At 44.2% G+C, this 19,098-nt stretch overlaps 1 protein-coding gene across 1 annotated transcript in view; it reads left to right on the forward strand.

The window, feature by feature from the left end:
* The window catches only part of LOC126227747 (leucine-rich repeat-containing protein 15-like), a 1,015,582-nt gene that overhangs the window by 129,071 nt on the left and 867,413 nt on the right, over window positions 1-19,098 (forward strand). The window contains exon 2 of the mRNA XM_049942240.1: window positions 12,883-12,922. The gene's annotated coding sequence lies outside the window, so the exon portion shown is untranslated. The remainder of the gene's footprint in view (window positions 1-12,882; window positions 12,923-19,098) is intronic.

Here is a 19,098-nt window from a genome sequence, read left to right on the forward strand (position 1 = left end):
TAGGTTAAGGAAGCGCAAACCTACGTTTATAGCATATGTGGACTTAGAGAAAGCTTTTGACAATGTTGACTGGAATATTGTCTTTCAAATGCTTAAGGTGGCGGAGAAAAATACAGGGCGGGCGCTAAAGACTACACTGTTGAGCGCCCATAACACCATATCCATCCATCCAAAATACAGGGAGCGAAAGACTATTTAAAATTTGTACAGAAAACGGATGCCAGTTATAAGAATCGAGGGGCAGGAAAGGGGAGCAGTGGATGAGAAGGAAGTGAGACAGAGTTGTAGCCTATCCCAGATTTATTCAATCTGTATGTTGAGGAAGCAGTACAAGAAACAAAAGAAAAATTTGGAAATGGAATTAAAGTCCAAGGAGAAGAAATAAAAACTTTGCGGTTTTTCGATGACATCGTAATTCTGTCAGAAACAGCAAAGGACTTGGAAGAGCAGTTGAAAGGCATTGATAGTGTACTGAAAGGAGGAGATAAGATGAACATCAACAAAATCAAAACAAGGATAATGGAATGTAGTCGAATTAAATCAGGTGATTCTGAGGGAATTAGATTAGGAAATGAGACACTTAAAGTATTAAAAGAGTTTTGCTGTTTGGGGAGCAAAATAACTGAAGATGGTCGAAGTAGAGAGGATGTAAAATGTAGACTGGCGATAGTAAGGGAAGTGTTTCTGAAGAAAAAACGTTTACTTAACATCGAGTGTAGAGTTAGGTGTCAGGAAGCCTTTCTGGAAGTATTTGTATGGAGTGCAGCCATGCATGGAAGTTAAAATGGTTCAAATGGCTCTGAGCACTATGGGACTTAACATCTGAGGTCATCAGTCCCCTAGAACTTAGAACTACTTAAACCTGACTAACCTAAGGACATCACACACATCCATGCCCGAGGCAGGATTAGAACCAACGACCGTAGCGGTTGCGCGGTTCCAGACTGAAGCGCCTAGAACCGCTCGGTCACAACGGCCGGCTATGGAGGTGACACATGGACGATAAACGATTTAGATAAGAAGAGAATAGAAGCTTTTGAAATGCGGTGTTACAGAAGAATACTGAAGATTGGATGAGTAGATCATGTAACTAATGAGGAGGTACTGAATAAATTTGGGGAGAAGATGAATTTGTGGCACAACTTGACTAGAAGAAGAGATCGGTTGCTAGGACACATTCTGAGGCATCAAGGAATCACGAATTTCGTATTGGAGGAAAGCGTGTAAGTTAAAAATCGTAGAGGGAGATCAAGAGAAGAGTACAATAAGCAGAATCAGAAGGACGTAGGCAGCAATAGTTACTCAGAGAAGAAGAGGCTTGTACAGTACAGAATAGCATGGAGAGCTGCATCAATCAAATCTATGGACTGAAGACCACAACGCAACCACTGGCCAGTTTATCCTTGTGTCCAGGTGTATATGCTTGACAATGGTATATGATAAGAAGAAAGACGGATTGTAAACTTTAAACTACGACATCGATGGAAGTTATAAACAATGAAGTATAGACTTCCATTGCTCTGTATTCGCACATCCCGTTACTTATACCACTCATTTGCAAAGAAAACTGGTGCATTACTAAAGGCAGCTTTATCATGAAAACCATTATCTTCATTATGCTGTCGCATTCGTGCATCTACCTCAGAGAGGTTCACTTTGTCCAGAGCTTGCAACAATCGTAAGAGCCGATGTTCCATTTCCAGACCTTCCCGAAAGTTTTACACTCGATCTGCAAAATGGTCAGCTCTGTCAACATCTGCCGTTTACTAATGTCACTATCAGCTTATTCCCCTTTACGGCGCATTCTGCGGCCGTAGCCTTGTTTCCCGCTGCTGAGCTGGCTGTTGATAACTGTTTGTGAAATCTTGCGCTCAAGTGTTGTCGCACTGCTCTGGAAAGTTGAAATTCAAGCTCGACATATGGTATATATACATGAAATTTATTCGCAGTTACAAATATGGACAACCATCAGCTGTATAATGGAATGATGCGAGCTCGCGATAAGCGGAAAAACCGGGTTCGAGTCCAGCAGAAATTTTGACTGTCGTCATTCTACTATACAGGTCACAGTTGTCCATATTCGCAACTGCGAATACATTTTATGTATTACATAATGACTATAGTCACTGCAGTGCCTGTTCCTTGAAAGAACGATGTTTCGTAATTCTAAAAAACACAGACACTACAATATCGTGTAAGGTATGTATGCTTGACATGAGTCAAATATGGAGGTGAACTACAGTAATATGAAATATAGAACAAAAAACTTCTACTGCAAAGAGCGCGACCTATAATTTTATTTTTGATTACAAGTTCCGGCCAAACTAATTTTCTGTCCTCGGATTTTGTGCAAATACATCACAATACATATACAGTATATCGTATCAAGTGTTAATACGTCATTACATGAACAGCCGTACGTTTCACATCGGTATGTCGATAATGAAACAAGGTTTACATAAATTATCGTGCATTCTGCGCCTGTTGCACGAGTTCATGTTCACACAACAGATGAAAGGCGTAGTTCTAATCTGATTTTCATGAAACAATTACGTATTATCGAAATATGGGACCAAAACCTTTGTTTCTTCAGGAAGAAATAATAAGTCCTTGTGCCATTATTGCAGTCTAAATTAATTATAGTTGTCTTTCAACGCTATTTTTGCTCGAAACTTTACCCCAGTTTTCTTCGTTACAACTGAAACTCTCCGTACTCAAGTACAAAAAATTTGGTTGTTTCTTTGTCCGGTTTCAGTCGGTGACGTGTCCTTTAATTACGGAACTCTTTTTGCTTGTTGAGAAATTCAGAGTCGCACAATATGTCTTTAATGAAGAAGCCATTCCTTCATTCGTATGTAAGGGCAATAGAAACACTGTAATTATAAGGTCTGTCAGGTAGTCTAACGACGTTTAATTTGTTATACATATAGTCGTCTATTATCATCGCTCTGTTTCACTTAACAGCAGAACCGTCCAACGCCATTTCTTAAATATCATACCGCTTTAGAATGAATGTTAATGAGACAATGTAACAAATATAGGAAGCATAATATTTCAGTCGATATCTGATGTGGAAGAGCTGTATAAGAAATCAACCAAAACGGATTTGCTTTTCACATTTTCACATTTTCGGAAATACCTGCTTTTTACCGCTGACACAGTAATGAGTCAGTAATTGAGTAAACTCAAAGAGTAACCATACCGTGTCTGGCAGACGAATTTAATGAGGCGTAGGACAACGGTAATCCATAGCTTACGAACAAAAAAAAAAGACTGCTTCTAATTAGTGAAACGTTTTTCAACTGGTGCTCAACTGAATTGGAAGTTCTTAAAAAGGGAGCTCTCCGGTCGCGTCTTAGATGCTATCAGAAGTCGTCCCCTCATCCCACGTGGCAGTTTTACGAAGTATCCTTTAAATGTCAGACCTACAAAAATATGTATCTATAATGATGCTGTTGATAGACTGAGGTTCTTGAAAATTTCAATCCACATAAGAAATCGACCCCACACCTCCTACTTCTGAGGATGTGTAAAATCGTGTACTAATAATAAGTAGATAAAACTAATTCGTGATTCTGGAAACGTGGGTACATCTGCGTCCGCCTTTCAGGGTCCACCATGGGGACACGTGGTTCAGGCAATAAAAATCCACAAAACGAAGGGAAAGCGTGGAACGAAACGACAATATACCGCTAGTTCAAACCGTGCAAAATGGTTTCACCGTGTTCGCCATCGGATAGTACAGGCATTGCTTCTGCGACTGCTTGGAACCAGTGGGGGAAGAATAACATACTCGTCAACGATCAGATAGTGGACGACATAATATTATCACAGTACATTCATACACGGAAGAGCGAAAAGAGCTGGTACACCTGCCTAATATAGTGTAGGGCCCCCGAGAGTGCCGGAAGACGATCTGGCATGGACCCGACAAATACCTGTAGTAGTGCAAGAGGGAGTTGACACCATAAATTCTGCGAGGCTGTCCGTAAATCCGTAAGGGTACGAGGGGATGGAGATCTCTTCTGAATAGCACGTTCTAAGACATCGCAGATATGTCCAATAATGATCGTGTCTCGGGAGTCTGAAGAGTGTTCGTGGAGCCACTGTAACCACTCTGTAGCAATTCTTCACGTATGCGTTGTAGCATCGTCCTGCTGGAATTGGCCAAGACCGTCGCAATGCACAATGGACATGAATGGATGCAGGCGATCAGACAGGCTGCTTACATACGTGTCACCTGTCAGAGTCGGATCTAGACGTATCAGGAGCCCCTTTCGCTCCAACTGCACACGCCCCACACCATTACAGACCCTCCACCAGTTTGAAGAGTCCTCTGCTGACATGCAGGATCCACGGATTCATGAGGTTGTCTCCATAGCCGTACATGCCCATCCGCTCGATACAATTTGAAACGAGGCTCGTCCGACCTGGCAACATATTTCGAGTCATCAACAGCCCAGTGTCGGTTATGACGGGTCAAGGCGAGGCGTAAGGCCTTGTGTCGTGCAGTCATAATGGGTAAGAATGCGCCTTCGGCTCCGAAAGCCCATATCGTAGACGTTTAGTTGGATGGTCCGCACGTTGAGACTTGTTGGTAGCCCAACACTGAAATCTGCAGCAGTCTGCGGAAGGCTTGCACTTCTGTCACGTCGAACGGTTCTCTTCAGTCGTCGTTGGTCTCGTTCTTGCAGGATTTTTCTTTCCGGTCGCAGCGACGTCTGAGATTTGATGTTTTACCGGATTGCTGATATTCACAGTACACCCGTGACATTACCGTACAGGAACACCCCCCCCCCCTCCCTTCATCACTACCGTGGAGGTGCTGTGTCAAGTCGCACACGCGACGACTCAAACTCAGTTAAATCTTGATAACCTGCTGTGACAGCAGCAGTAACGGTTCTAACAACGGTGCCAGACACTTGTTGTCTTATGTAGGCCTTACTGACCGCAGCGCCGTATTCTGTTTGTTAACTTATCTCTGTATTTGAATATGCGTGTTTGTACCAGTTTCTTTGGCGCTTCAGTGTATGACAGCAACAAACATAACGCCACATGGTAGTAAAGCCGTTCATTGTTCGACGTCGGAAACGATATCTCGACGCTTGAACAATGAACGTTTGAGCACCCCTGTTCATAGAAGATGCTCTTTACTGCGGACTTCGCTGATGGCACGTGCAAAGCTTTCCGAATCTGGAACGACAGGAGTATCACATTGCTACGGGTACGTGAGTGACGTTGCTCTTGTGCGTAGTGAGAAATCGTTCGCTTTCCGTCGAGTAGTACTTCAACCTGTTCTACAGTGATCTTGTCTATGAGCATCACATTAATGTGGTGACCACAGTCTTGCAGCTTAAATTGTTGAGTGGATGGAGCGCCTTTGAATATAACACATTATCACACTTGGCAGCCTCCAACTTCAGCTGAATACAGAAAGACTATGAACTGAGTGTAAATGCCCTGAAAATATTTCAATTTTATACAAAATTTTGACCAAAGTGTGATTAATAATGCGTCCTGACTTGAACTGATGATGCATTCACAAGGAGGAAGGACATTCAGAGTGCAGTGATGATAAGGAGACCTTGAACATGTATTTAGGTGAATGCAGGATTATTATCATGACACTCAAACCAACTAGTACGACCTGAAAGAATATTGCATTCTCTCTTATAGAGAGAACACTTAGGGTGAGGCTGTGGGACACAACATTGTGCTGTCTAATACCTGTCCTCCATAAATATGAATCACAATTGTCACTCAGAGCACATTCTAGATAAGCAGGAATTCTAAAAGTTCACAGAAACATAGACCAACCTTACACTTGCTGTAAAATACATCCAAACAAATTAAAACTTTTCCTGCCGTTAGCAGTTTGTTTAACGATTCAGCCAAAGGCTGAATGTCTCCTCCCATCAAATGTCGATGTAAACAATAAGTGATCACATGGGTACAGCCCAGAAAGGAGGTAATAATGCATAAATTAAAATTGTAGAGTACTCACAAATCGCGCGTGACTTTTTCTTTATTTTGTCTCGTTTCACTCGACCAACGCCAGTATCTCCGGAAATTACATAGCCGAGGAATGGTTGTTCACAAAGCGGATCATGTGAAGTCACATTGTCCTCAATCATTGATAGGATTTCATTTCCTCAGTTACAGCGACTTCAGTGTATGCCTTTAAGTATGTATGTTCCGCATCGCCTCCTAAACGAGTTGGCCGATTTCTACCAAACTTGATACACATGTCACTTATTGTATGGTAAGGATCTTTGTTGGGGTAGGAACCACGTATCTATCAAAGGGGTGGCGGTGGTGGTTAAAATGAAGTGTAGTGCGAGACGTACGAATACTCAGAATTTATTCATCCACTATTGCAGAATGAGAGCGCTTAGTGACTTTCAACAAACAAACGTAATCCCAAACCCTTAGAAAACTTTTTTCAATGGTAGCCCCCATAAATCGATAAAAAAAGAACGGTTTGTCGCTTACTACATTTTCGCTGATCCTGCAGTAAAACTAGTGCATCATATTTTATTACATCTATGCTACTAATTTTATTCGTTGCACACTTTCAATAAAGTATTCACATATAGCACTAGATGTACCTGCAAAATTATATCACAATACAACACGTAGTTCAGGAGATGTGATTCATAAACGCTGAGATGCGTGAAAAACTGTCGCATTATGCATGACGTTTAAATTTCTTACTTCTTTGCTATTACCTCTATTCGCAAGAGATTTCACAAATTAGTATCCACATATGCCGATATGTGTATCTACAAAATTTTGCCATTGTACGACACGTCGGTCAAGAAATACGAAGTGATAAACATTGAGTTGCGTGAAAACGACACTGCAGGGCGAAATTTCCTGGAGGTACAGGTGATATGTGTAAAACCTTAAGCGAAATATGTTAAATATATATGGCATGTACGTATGTGGGCGAAGCTGTGCATAAAAAAAACTCTTCCTAAACCCTTTGGATGTAATATAAACACAGGCTTCCGCGGCCATCGCCACAGCCAATAAAATTTTTCTAGCTTTGCGGCCACACTCAATATCTGAAACTGCCGGCTATTCGGTTCATGTTGCAAGTGACCTTCTTCAGAGCGTATTTGTTTACTGCTGAATGAGAAAACTTTGTTTCTTTAAACCTCTTATATAGCCTCTTATATTACAGCCACGTCTGCAGATATATAAGAAACAAAGTTTTCTTGTCCAGCAGTAAATAAAAACAGCACTAAACAAAAATAACCTGAAGAAGGTCACTTGCAACAGTGACCGAAACGTTGGTAGTTTCACATACCGACAATGCTGTCACAACCGAGAAAAAATATAATTGACCCCTGGCTCAATTTCATCCAGACTTGGTCACATATTACTTACTATCTGGAAACAAATTTTGTGGGGTTACAAATGTTAACCTCCTATTGCGGTAGGGGGAGAGAACAGGGGGAGGAAGAGGTGGATAGAGAAGGGGAAGATGAACACATATTTGGGAGGAGGAAGAGAATGACAGAATGAGGGGAGGGAGAGATGAAAAAATAAAGGGAAGAGAAGTAGGAAGAGATAGACTGAGAGAAGGGTAGGATGAGATGGACAGAGGGAGGCAGGAGGACATTTTGGGGGGGAGAAGGAAACATAGGTGCAAGATGTGATTCAATTACAGAGGCGGAAGGGGATGACATAGGGGGAAGCAGCAGACACTGTGGGGAGGTGCCAAATGGAAAGCCGCGCGTAGTGGCCGGGCGGTTTGAGGCGCCATGTGACGGATTGCGCGGCCGCTCCCGCCGGAGGTGCGAGTCCTCCCTCGGGCATGGGTGTGTGTATTGTTCTTAGCATAAGATAGTTTTTAAGTATTGTGTAAGTCTAGGGACTGATGACCTCAACAGTTTGGTCCCTTAGTAATCCACTCACATATATTTGAAAAATGGACAGAAAGTGGGCAGTGAAGGAGATGGACAGAGAGCGTGGCGGAGGGGAAGCAGGAGAGTGAATAAGAGAACTGGAATAAAGAGATTCCCAGGCAACGTTGGATACTGAGCTGGTAGATATACAGGGTGTCCGTCGTAATTCTGTGACCTCATATATTTCCGTGACGAAAACTAAATGTGAAAATTCAGTAGGCTATGGATGCGCCTATGCCAGGGGCACACTCAGTCGGTAAGGACGCACAGTCCTTAACTGTGGAAAAACGTCATTTTCAAGTTACTCTTTTTTATGGCACAAGCAGGTTTTCGTACGGAAAGGGTGACTAGATGTACAGTTACTGACGACAGGCTTGTTTCTACAGTTGTAAACCTCAAACTTTCTGAAACGTGTAGAGTCTGAAGGAGGGAAACTGCGACCCGCAATATGCAGAGCAAGACTGACTGCACAAGCTTCCGGACAGCGCAGGCAACCCACATTGCGGCATTACAGCATTAGTATAGAAACAATGGCACCGTCTTCATTATTTAAAGTCTATCTAGTCCAGAATGTATTACGTTTAGAACAGTGGAGTCTTGTACCTTCATTTCTTTAGAAAAACATTATTTGAAATTTAATGAATACATGACTTTGTGTTGAAGTTGGTGTTTACTTACTTGTAAATATTGTACGTTCCTTCCCACTGTTTGAGCACCTAACATATCATCACCGACCATTTGCATATTTCACATTTTGTCTGATTTCTGGAACATATGAGGTTGCAAAGTTGGGTGGGACACCCTGTATATACAGGGTGAATCACCTAAAAACTGCACTGCAAATATTTCGGAAATGGGAAGTGCTATTGATGTGCGGTTTTCATCAAATGAATTGGTAGTCATTGGTTCTTATCGTTAGCAAATAAACGGATTGTATTAACAATTAGAAAGTGCATTTTTGTGCAAAGTTAAACTTATTTAAATGGAACAATGCCTGTTTACATTAACAAAGTAAAAGTAGGGTTTAGTAAGTTAGATTGTCAGTGCTGTTTGTTGCAGGATTCTAGAGCAAGTTGTTTACGAGATGTATTTTGAAAAGTTTCCACACCGACACTTGTTTGTGCCACTCAACCTGCGTAGTTGCCAGGTACTATGTTGTTAAGTTTGTTTTCCGATGGCCTGTATGTTCCTTGAGTCATTTCTACTTTCTGGTCAGTTAGTATGCCACACTGCAAACAGTAGGTCGTGAGCAGACGATGAGATTTACTAATGCAGAACAGCTGACATGTTCACTATGTGTGGAGAGTTTAGGAAGAATGCTGTTCGTTCTTGCATGGGATATGAATCAAGATGCCCCAAAAGACGTTAACCACTTGGCAATTATGTATCAACCTCTTCTATCAGTTACGTAAAAGTGGCAGTGTAACACATAGCGTAACAGAAGGAAACAAGTGACGACAGAAAGGGGCAAATTAGTGTTCTTGCTGCTGCTGCAGTTGATCCGCACGTTAGCTTCCGCGCAGTTACACAAGGAATTTGCATGAATCAGGAAGTGTCCTACGCATTCTTCATCGACATAGGTTCCATCCCTGGCACAGATCTCTCCATCAAGAACTGCATGGAAATGGTGATGAGAATCGTGTTAACTTCTGTACATGGGCATTAAAACAGGGTACTCCAGATGTATAATGTACCTTGTTTAGTGATGAAGCCACATTTACCAGACATGACAAGATGAATTGCCGAAGCATGCAGAGTTGGTTTGACTTGGTCTGGTGGAACGTCAGCGTCCATGGAGTGTAAACGTGTGGTGTTGGATAATGAACCGTTAGTTCACAGACCCGTTTTTCATGTACGGAACACTGAACGCACGCAAGTTTCGCAGCTTCCCAACAGGCCATCTTCCATGGGTGCTAGAAGACGTTCCTCTGCAGACTAGGTGCAACCTGTGGTACCAATATGATTGCTGTCCAGCCCGTAGCACACGAAATGCTACACACTGCCTTCACGAATTGTTTGTAAATCATTCGACTGGACGCAGATTGCCTTTACCTTGGCTGGCCCGTTCCCCGGATTTAACGCCTGTAGACTTTTTTTTCTGCTGGGAAAACTGAAAGACGCTGTCCGCTAGAACACACCAACTACACCCGATGATATGCAACTACGTATTACTGTAGCCTGCTTGGACATCTTCGCAGAAATGTTAGCAATTGTGCAGCAGTCGTTCCACACCATAAAGGAAGCTTGTACTGCCGCTGCCGGTAGTCATTTTGATTGAACAGAAACTGTGAAGGTCAAGTGTCTCGTTACTGGTCAAATACAAAGAACTAGTGTATGCGCTTGTGTAGTTCTTTCGATGTATGCTACCAGAGATATTGTACAAGTGTCGATGTGAGAACTTTTCAAAATACGATATCTTGTAAATGACTCGCACTAGAATCATGCAACAAAAACCACTGACATTTCAGTTTACCCTACTTCCAGTACGATAATTTCAATAGCCATTCTTTCAATTTAAAAAGTTAACGTTTGCACAAAACTACCTGTTGTAAGTTTTATTACAATCTGTTGATTGGCTAACAATACGAGGCCCTGATTACCAATCCAGTCCGTGCAAACCAAACATCAAAAGCACTTTCAGTTTCCATTTCCGTAATATTTGTGATGCAAGGTTTAGGTTACACACACACACACAAAAAAAACACACACAGTTAACGATTACATTTATAGATTTACCAACAAGAGACCACGTTCAATGGAAGGAGATGACCGTATTTGTGTAAACTGTATTAATATTCTTTTTACTCTTCAAGAAGATCATATAACATACGTTAATCAGCATGGCCGGCCGAAGTGGCCGTGCGGTTAAAGGCGCTGCAGTCTGGAACCGCAAGGCCGCTACGGTCGCGGGTTCGAATCCTGCCTCGGGCATGGATGTTTGTGATGTCCTTAGGTTAGTTAGGTTTAACTAGTTCTAAGTTCTAGGGGACTAATGACCTCAGCAGTTGAGTCCCATAGTGCTCAGAGCCATTTTGTTAATCAGCATGATAATATTTTCTAGATCAAAGGTATATTCATGACAGGATGATTTACTGAGTGAAGAATGTAGGTTAACAACAGTGTAACACGGGGGCACGATGGTGTAGTTAGTGTACTTTGACCCTATCAAGTATTTCGGGATTAGTGCGCTGTTTCGGTAGCACCAAATGGTGATATCATCTAATATATCCCGACTGGCCAGAACAGAATGAGAAGGACAATTTTTATATAGACCAAATATTTTACCCCAGCATGTTTGCAGGCAACGTTCTCACCGCGAACTGAGGTATGTTGCCGCGTACTATGTCCGTCAAAATGATACATGAGACAAGCCATCGAATTAAAGCCATGAGAAGTGCAGGCATCGTCCATCCAATACGCATAGTCCCAGCGATCCGGGAAACATAAGTGTGCTGTTTCGGACCGTTCACATGCGCACGCTGGCTCAAATCTCAGCCATGCTGACACAATTCTGCTCAGTCAGTTGCTGCCTCCAGAGTACAGCGTTTACACAGACTTTCGTATTGTAGCCAAGGATTGTGGCTTTCTTAACAGACGAAACTAGTCCACAGAGTGTCTTTGCACCTCGACTGCGACTTATAGCTAGCGCAAAGACAAGTAATATGGAAGATATTTTCTATGAAATGCTTTCACACTACTTCACCTTAAAGGTCACCGGCGTCCAAGGAATACTGTGCAAATCTTCTATGGTAATGACACGTACCACTGCAATGACTTGCGTGTTCGACGGCCGGAGTTGCCGAGCGGTTCTAGGCGCTACAGTCTGGAACCGCGCGACCGCTGCGGTCGCAGGTTTGAATCCTGTCTCAGGCATGGATGTGTGTGATGTCCTTAGGTTAGTTAGGTTTAAGTAGTTCTAAGTTCTAGGGGACTGATGACCTCAGAAGTATGGCCCATAGTGCTCAGAGCCATTTGAACCATATAAACTTTCGTGTTCGCCTGACATTTCCCTACATTAGAGGTGTGATTGGCGATTATCCTTCATTTCGCGGCCTTTCAGTTTTTGAGGTTTTTAAACTGAGAGGGGCTAGATTCCTATGGATTGAAGGGTATGATTGCAGCATGTGGAGGCTTCTGATGGTGCTTTATCATTCACTGTTCCCTAATACCGATCGTCTGCAGGTTATCTGAGTCCAATGTCATTATGTGTTATTGTAGTGTTTTTATATTATTATTATTATTATTATATTTATTACTTCTTTTCCCTCACGACCTGACGGAAACCTCATGTCAATGACTCCGTTAGAGTAATACAAGTCGGCACGCGAGTGCAACAGTTTTATTGCGGGTCACTTTGGCATATGCTAGCAGAGGCGTCTAACTGTTTCTGCCGTTGTTGAATAAAAGCGCGGAAGACAGTGGAATCTGATGCTAGTAAATAGTAGACTCCTGTACAGCAGGTTGAACTGAGGCACTTCACCTGTTCTGCAAACTTCAATGGCTATTTGACACACTACGGGTGATAAGCAGGAGAAATCTGTAATTGTAGTAAGATGTAGAGTGAAATTATAATTTTAATGTAGGAAACCACAGGCTATTTTTTAACTTAGAATGAGCCGAAAACTATGTAAGAAAGGTGGAATATGAAGAATTCATGTGATAATTTCCCAGTTCAGTACTTTCACTTACGGAAACAGATTTCATAAACTACGCAACTAATTACACACAGTAGTTTTAAATAACGTAGTATGTGTTTGCACTGTATGTGACGAATTGCTCATTGTAACGATATTTTAATGATTTGATGGTGACTGGTCGAACTATCGATACCGATCGTCAGTTTTATTTGTACTATCAAGACAAACAAAGTTTATGGGCATATTAATTACATTTAAAATAATTTAACTTTATTTGTCTGCTTGGAATCCTAATATTTTGTTCACATACTCCTCTTTTCCCATGTTTTCAGGTGGAAATCGGTCGCAGACTCCGGTAGCTGAACTGTAGCGGTGAGTGTTTTTCAGTTCTAACGCAAGACACTGAAGTTGCAGTCCTGGAAACATTTTACTTATTATGTATAATTGATGAATTGGTAATGAACTAACCTAACATCATACGTCTTGCTCTGCTATTAGTAGACAGTGCAGTAACAAGTTATTGAGCGTGAAAAACGCAAATTCACTAAGTTTTTAACTATCTGAGAGATTGATATGTTTTTCTGACTATCGCTTTAGTTATGTTGGGTTTAAGGTCGCGTCGACATCTAGATCAAAACTAGATAAGTTAACATTGTAGAAAATAGGTTAGACGAAGATAGTTACGTTGAAAAATATAAGGGGTGATCAAAAATTTTTCGTTTGAGGGTATTGCTGCAGAGCATATACAACATAGTACGACTTCGATGAGGGAATATGAGCACCATGTAGGCAAGGGCCTAGTATGGCTGTCGAACGGAAACTTTTGGTGGCCCTTTATAAACTTCACCTGCATCGTGTTTTGGGCTGGGACGCTTTTAAATGGGCTCTCCGAAGAATTTGTATCTGCTCGGTAAGGGATCATTACTGTTTGAGTAATGGCGGAGGAATCGAAAAGCTTAGAGCAGGACAGGTCCTTTTTGTCTTATCACCATGTAGCTGAGAGAGTGTCACTGATACTATATGAGAGTTGATGTGCTAATCATTAAAATAGTTTTTTTCATTGCGGCGAGATCTTTTTATGCAATTTCGATCAGTACCAATCGCTACCTTCCCTAACGAATGGCGAAAATCTAGTTCACTGGCACAAAAAAGGGAGAAATGACTGTCTCGATAAAATAAGCGAAATCAGAGCTTGCACGGGGAGCTCTAGGTGTTCAGTTTCCCTACATACTATTCGATAGTGAAGCGGTAGCGAAATAGTCCGAAAGTGATTCTATAAACCCCCTGTCAAAGAAATAAACGTGAATTGCAGAGTAATCATGTAGATGTAGGCCGAGACGTGAGGTGTCACCTGTATATGAGAGTTGAAAATGAAGCTCAAGGGTAGAAGGAAATACTCGTTTTCGTAGTTCCAGACTGCTGTGCTGCAGCCTGCAGATTCACGCCATGTTCGCCTCATCAGATGAGCCACCACTGCTGATCGAACGGCGACCGCTGCAGAAATTACGGCCGAAGTGGCGACGTGAATCTAAACTAGGATCACGAGGAATCGGCAGTTTGCTGGAAGCTCCTCTCTGGGCAAGAGTGGAGTCCTTTTCATACCTCACCACTGTACAACTTGCCTCTCATGGTGTAGCGTCGCATGCAACAGGAGGAAGGAGTTACGCGAAGTTATATTTAATGATGAACAAATGCTGCTAGAACAATCTCTCAAGAAGTAGTATGTCATCCAGCGTGATGTATGACGAATTCTGGGCGTTATGGTGAAGAAAACAGTAATCAAAAAGACTATTATCTGGTTTTTACTGATCACAGATTGTACAGGGAATACCTATACGTCACAAGCGACACCGACGTTTGCGCGAAAAAAATAGTCTCTGTATAAGAATTATGCCAAACCAAGCACCTAGCATCGATTCTGAGCTACAGTTTTCCAGCATGGCGACTTTGCATCATCTGCCATAAGCCAACGAACTTTGCACGGAAACCACCAGAACTTTCGTACGTGACGTGTGGGATGTATGTGGGATGACTTAATATGTTCTTTAGTCTTAGCGGAACATTTGCCCTTGGGAATTTCAGCATTAAACTTAACCGTGACGCACAACACACTGTAGATGGACGAACATCTTCTCAGCGCTATTCAATATTCCTGACTGAGATGCGTTGATATATTTGTGATCTTCTCTGCCTCATCTATCATTTCATCCCCAACTGTGAACCACAGTAACAAACAGTACTCATGAGTCAGTCGGAAAGGCTTTTGTGGGTTACCCCCTTGGTAAGTGGATTACATTTCCCTAAGATTTTTCAAATAAATCTCTTTCTGTTATTCTTCTTTTTCTATAGTTTTATATGGTACTTTCACTTGCACTCATCCTAAATAACTATCGATTGGAATCTTTAGTAAATGACTATTTCAGCAGTTGATCGATCCTGAGAAAGTTGTATTTCTTTACAATTTGTGGGCAGTACTACTCACTAACTATATCTGTGAATAGCCCCATAAGGTTTCAACGTTATCCACCAGATCTCTAGCATATCTCAGAACTTGGGAGGCACATAGGAAGGAATAAAAAAAAATTTAAGGTTTCACGTTTTTCCATCAGGGCGCAGCATTTAGGAAATAGTCACGAATGTAGCTTCTAATAAAAAAACTTATATTGTACTGTATGTAACTCGCATGAGTTTCTATGCAAAGATCAATAACGCTTCAGAGTGAGAGGATTCATAATGGTTCACCAATGTCCAGTGTCGGGGAGCACAGTGTACGATGGCAGGATGCGTCTATAAAGAGAAATCACTTGGTACGTCGACGGTGGAATGGAATCGGTGAAAAGCGTGCCTAAGAACACTAGAGAGTAGAACACAGAAGAATACATTCAGAATATTATCTTGCCAGTTGTGCTGCCTTCAAGGAAATAAATGTTTCCTGCGCTAACACAGTGGAAAAATGCCCCATACTCAAAATTAGTTCATCACACGAGAAGTATACAACATGATTATTCAACATGTTCGCTCTCTCCGCTGATCAGAATTGTCACCAGACTAGACCCATGTTCCCATGTTCTTATTATGCTCTGATAGTGGTTCAACCTGAGGGCGTTACCTGCAACATCTGTCGAGCAATTGTTGCAACGGGAACAATAAGAGCGGGACACGAACAAACTTTTTTTTTCGTTTTTTGTTTTTTTTTTCCGAACGATCTCCGAGCATGAGCGCTGCCTGTATCGGAGCGATATGTGGCGATGTGCGACAATAGGCAGCGCACGACACCAGTTATCTCATATATTGCTGCACAGTACCCACGGAATGGAAAGCATCTATGATTTCTTATAATCAGTACTGGGAGAAATAACTTTCTTGTCAATGAATAAAATTACTTCTGACTTCAGGTAATGAAATTTCCATGGACATTAATAAATGGTTCCTAGTTAGTTGCTGTCACTAAACATTAAGTAAACACAGTGTATATACACTCCTGGAAATTGAAATAAGAACACCGTGAATTCATTGTCCCAGGAAGGGGAAACTTTATTGACACATTCCTGGGGTCAGATACATCACATGATCACACTGACAGAACCACAGGCACATAGACACAGGCAACAGAGCATGCACAATGTCGGCACTAGTACAGTGTATATCCACCTTTCGCAGCAATGCAGGCTGCTATTCTCCCATGGAGACGATCGTAGAGATGCTGGATGTAGTCCTGTGGAACGGCTTGCCATGCCATTTCCACCTGGCGCCTCAGTTGGACCAGCGTTCGTGCTGGACGTGCAGACCGCGTGAGACGACGCTTCATCCGGTCCCAAACACGCTCAATGGGGGACAGATCCGGAGATCTTGCTGGCCAGGGTAGTTGATTTACACCTTCTAGAGCACGTTGGGTGGCATGGGATACATGCGGACGTGCATTGTCCTGTTGGAACAGCAAGTTCCCTTGCCGGTCTAGGAATGGTAGAACGATGGGTTCGATGACGGTTTGGATGTACCGTGCACTATTCAGTGTCCCCTCGACGATCACCAGTGGTGTACGGCCAGTGTAGGAGATCGCTCCCCACACCATGATGCCGGGTGTTGGCCCTGTGTGCCTCGGTCGTATGCAGTCCTGATTGTGGCGCTCACCTGCACGGCGCCAAACACGCATACGACCATCATTGGCACCAAGGCAGAAGCGACTCTCATCGCTGAAGACGACACGTCTCCATTCGTCCCTCCATTCACGCCTGTCGCGACACCACTGGAGGCGGGCTGCACGATGTTGGGGCGTGAGCGGAAGACGGCCTAACGGTGTGCGGGACCGTAGCCCAGCTTCATGGAGACGGTTGCGAATGGTCCTCGCCGATACCCCAGGAGCAACAGTGTCCCTAATTTGCTGGGAAGTGGCGGTGCGGTCCCCTACGGCACTGCGTAGGATATTACGGTCTTGGCGTGCATCCGTGCGTCGCTGCGGTCGGGTCCCAGGTCGACGGGCACGTGCACCTTCCGCCGACCACTGGCGACAACATCGATGTACTGTGGAGACCTCACGCCCCACGTGTTGAGCAATTCGGCGGTGCGTCCACCCGGCCTCCCGCATGCCCACTATACGCCCTCGCTCAAAGTCCGTCAACTGCACATACGGTTCACGTCCACGCTGTCGCGGCATGCTACCAGTGTTAAAGACTGCGATGGAGCTCCGTATGCCACGGCAAACTGGCTGACACTGACGGCGGCGGTGCACAAATGCTGCGCAGCTAGCGCCATTCGACGGCCAACACCGCGGTTCCTGGTGTGTCCGCTGTGCCGTGCGTGTGATCATTGCTTGTACAGCCCTCTCGCAGTGTCCGGAGCAAGTATGGTGTCCCCCTGCGGGTTCGGGGGTTAGAATAGGCCCGCGGTATTCCTGCCTGTCGTAAGAGGCGACTAAAAGGAGTCTCAAACGTTTCGGCCTTAATGTGATGGTCCCCATTAGGGTTTGACCTCCATTTTTCCAAATTCCGCAGAAGTACGAGCCTTTTGGGGAAGGACACCTTACGTGGTGCCCATGAGTCCTCTGTGCCCTAAGAGCTTTGCACTCTTGATCGCCTTGGCGTCGTCCCTGCACCCTCCATCGCTCATTTTGGGCTTACGCAGCGGATGGATTGTGCAAGTTACGCCCTTAGTGCGCCACCATCTGCACCCACGATACCTATGGACTTCCCATGGCACCCAAAATCCAGCACGGTAGCCAGCCCGTTGTGGTGGGGTCGTCATGTACCCTCTAGGTTGTAGCCCCCTGACAACACAGGGATCGTACTGCCGATGCCTGAGCTGACACCTCCCCACGTAAGCCAAGGAGTAGATGCCCGTCTCTCTGGGGCATCAGGACTCCCGGCAACGGCCATCCTGCCAGGTGGCCTTTGCTGTGGCTGGGTGGCGCCCGTGGGGAGAGCCCCTGGTCGGAGTGGGTGGCATCGGGGCGGATGCCCCGCAATGAAGCGGGTGAAGTCTCAATCCGGTGGTCGCACGACCGCCAACGTCTCTAAGCGTGGTAAGACAGAATTTAATGCTGTGACATATAACCCCAAATCGTTCCCTTCCCTAGCCACGCCATGGGAGGAACGTAGGGCTGCGGACAGACAGGAGCCGTATTCACCGCGATACCTAGTGTGCAGCAGAACCGATGGGGATTCGTTTTTGGGGACTAAGCCTCTCTTCTTTGTTCACCATCTTGAAGATAAGTTTGGGGAAGTGGCATCTGTTTCCAAAATGAGGAGCGGGGCTATTTTGATACAAGCAGTTTCATCTGCACAGTCACGGGCGTTACTCGCCTGTGAGAAGCTCGGTGACATCCCCGTTCATGTCACTCCCCATAAGTCCTTAAATTTGGTCCAGGGGATTATCTTTCATAAAGATCTTCTGCTACAGTCTGATGACGAGCTACGGGAGAACCTGGCACGACGAGGTGTGCACTTTGTCCGTCGTGTCTTTAAGGGGCCCAAGGATAATAGGGTCGCTACCGGTGCCTTCATCCTGGCCTTTGAGGGTGACTGCTTGCCTGAGAAGGTCAAGGTCATGATCTACCGGTGCGATGTTAAGCCCTATGTCCCACCCCCTATGCGATGCTTCCAGTGCTGGAAGTTCGGACATATGTCCTCCAGATGCACTGCCAGCCCCACGTGTCGTGATTGTGGACGACCTTCCCATCCTAATGCTCCATGTGCTCCGCCTCCCACCTGCGTTAACTGTGGGGAGCATCATTCTCCCGGCTCGCCAGACTGTGCAGTCTACCAACGAGAGCGGAAGATACAAGAAATTAAGACCCTGGACCGTTTAACTTACCAAGAGGCCAGGAAGAAGCTCGAACGGCTCAACCCCACATCTAACTATGTTGAGAAGTTATGCTGCTGCAACTCTGCCGCCACCAGTTCCTGCACCGACTCCCTTCTCAGTTGGCCCACAGAACGGTAAAGTTACGCCTGCCCCACCACTAGTAGGGTCCACACTCTCTTCCACTGCTCCCAAAACACCCGGTTTGGGAGCAGTGGACCCCAAACAACTGGGGACATCCATCCCCACCT

This window comes from Schistocerca nitens, unplaced genomic scaffold (assembly GCF_023898315.1).
Source record: "Schistocerca nitens isolate TAMUIC-IGC-003100 unplaced genomic scaffold, iqSchNite1.1 HiC_scaffold_338, whole genome shotgun sequence".
Taxonomy (NCBI): domain Eukaryota; kingdom Metazoa; phylum Arthropoda; class Insecta; order Orthoptera; family Acrididae; genus Schistocerca; species Schistocerca nitens.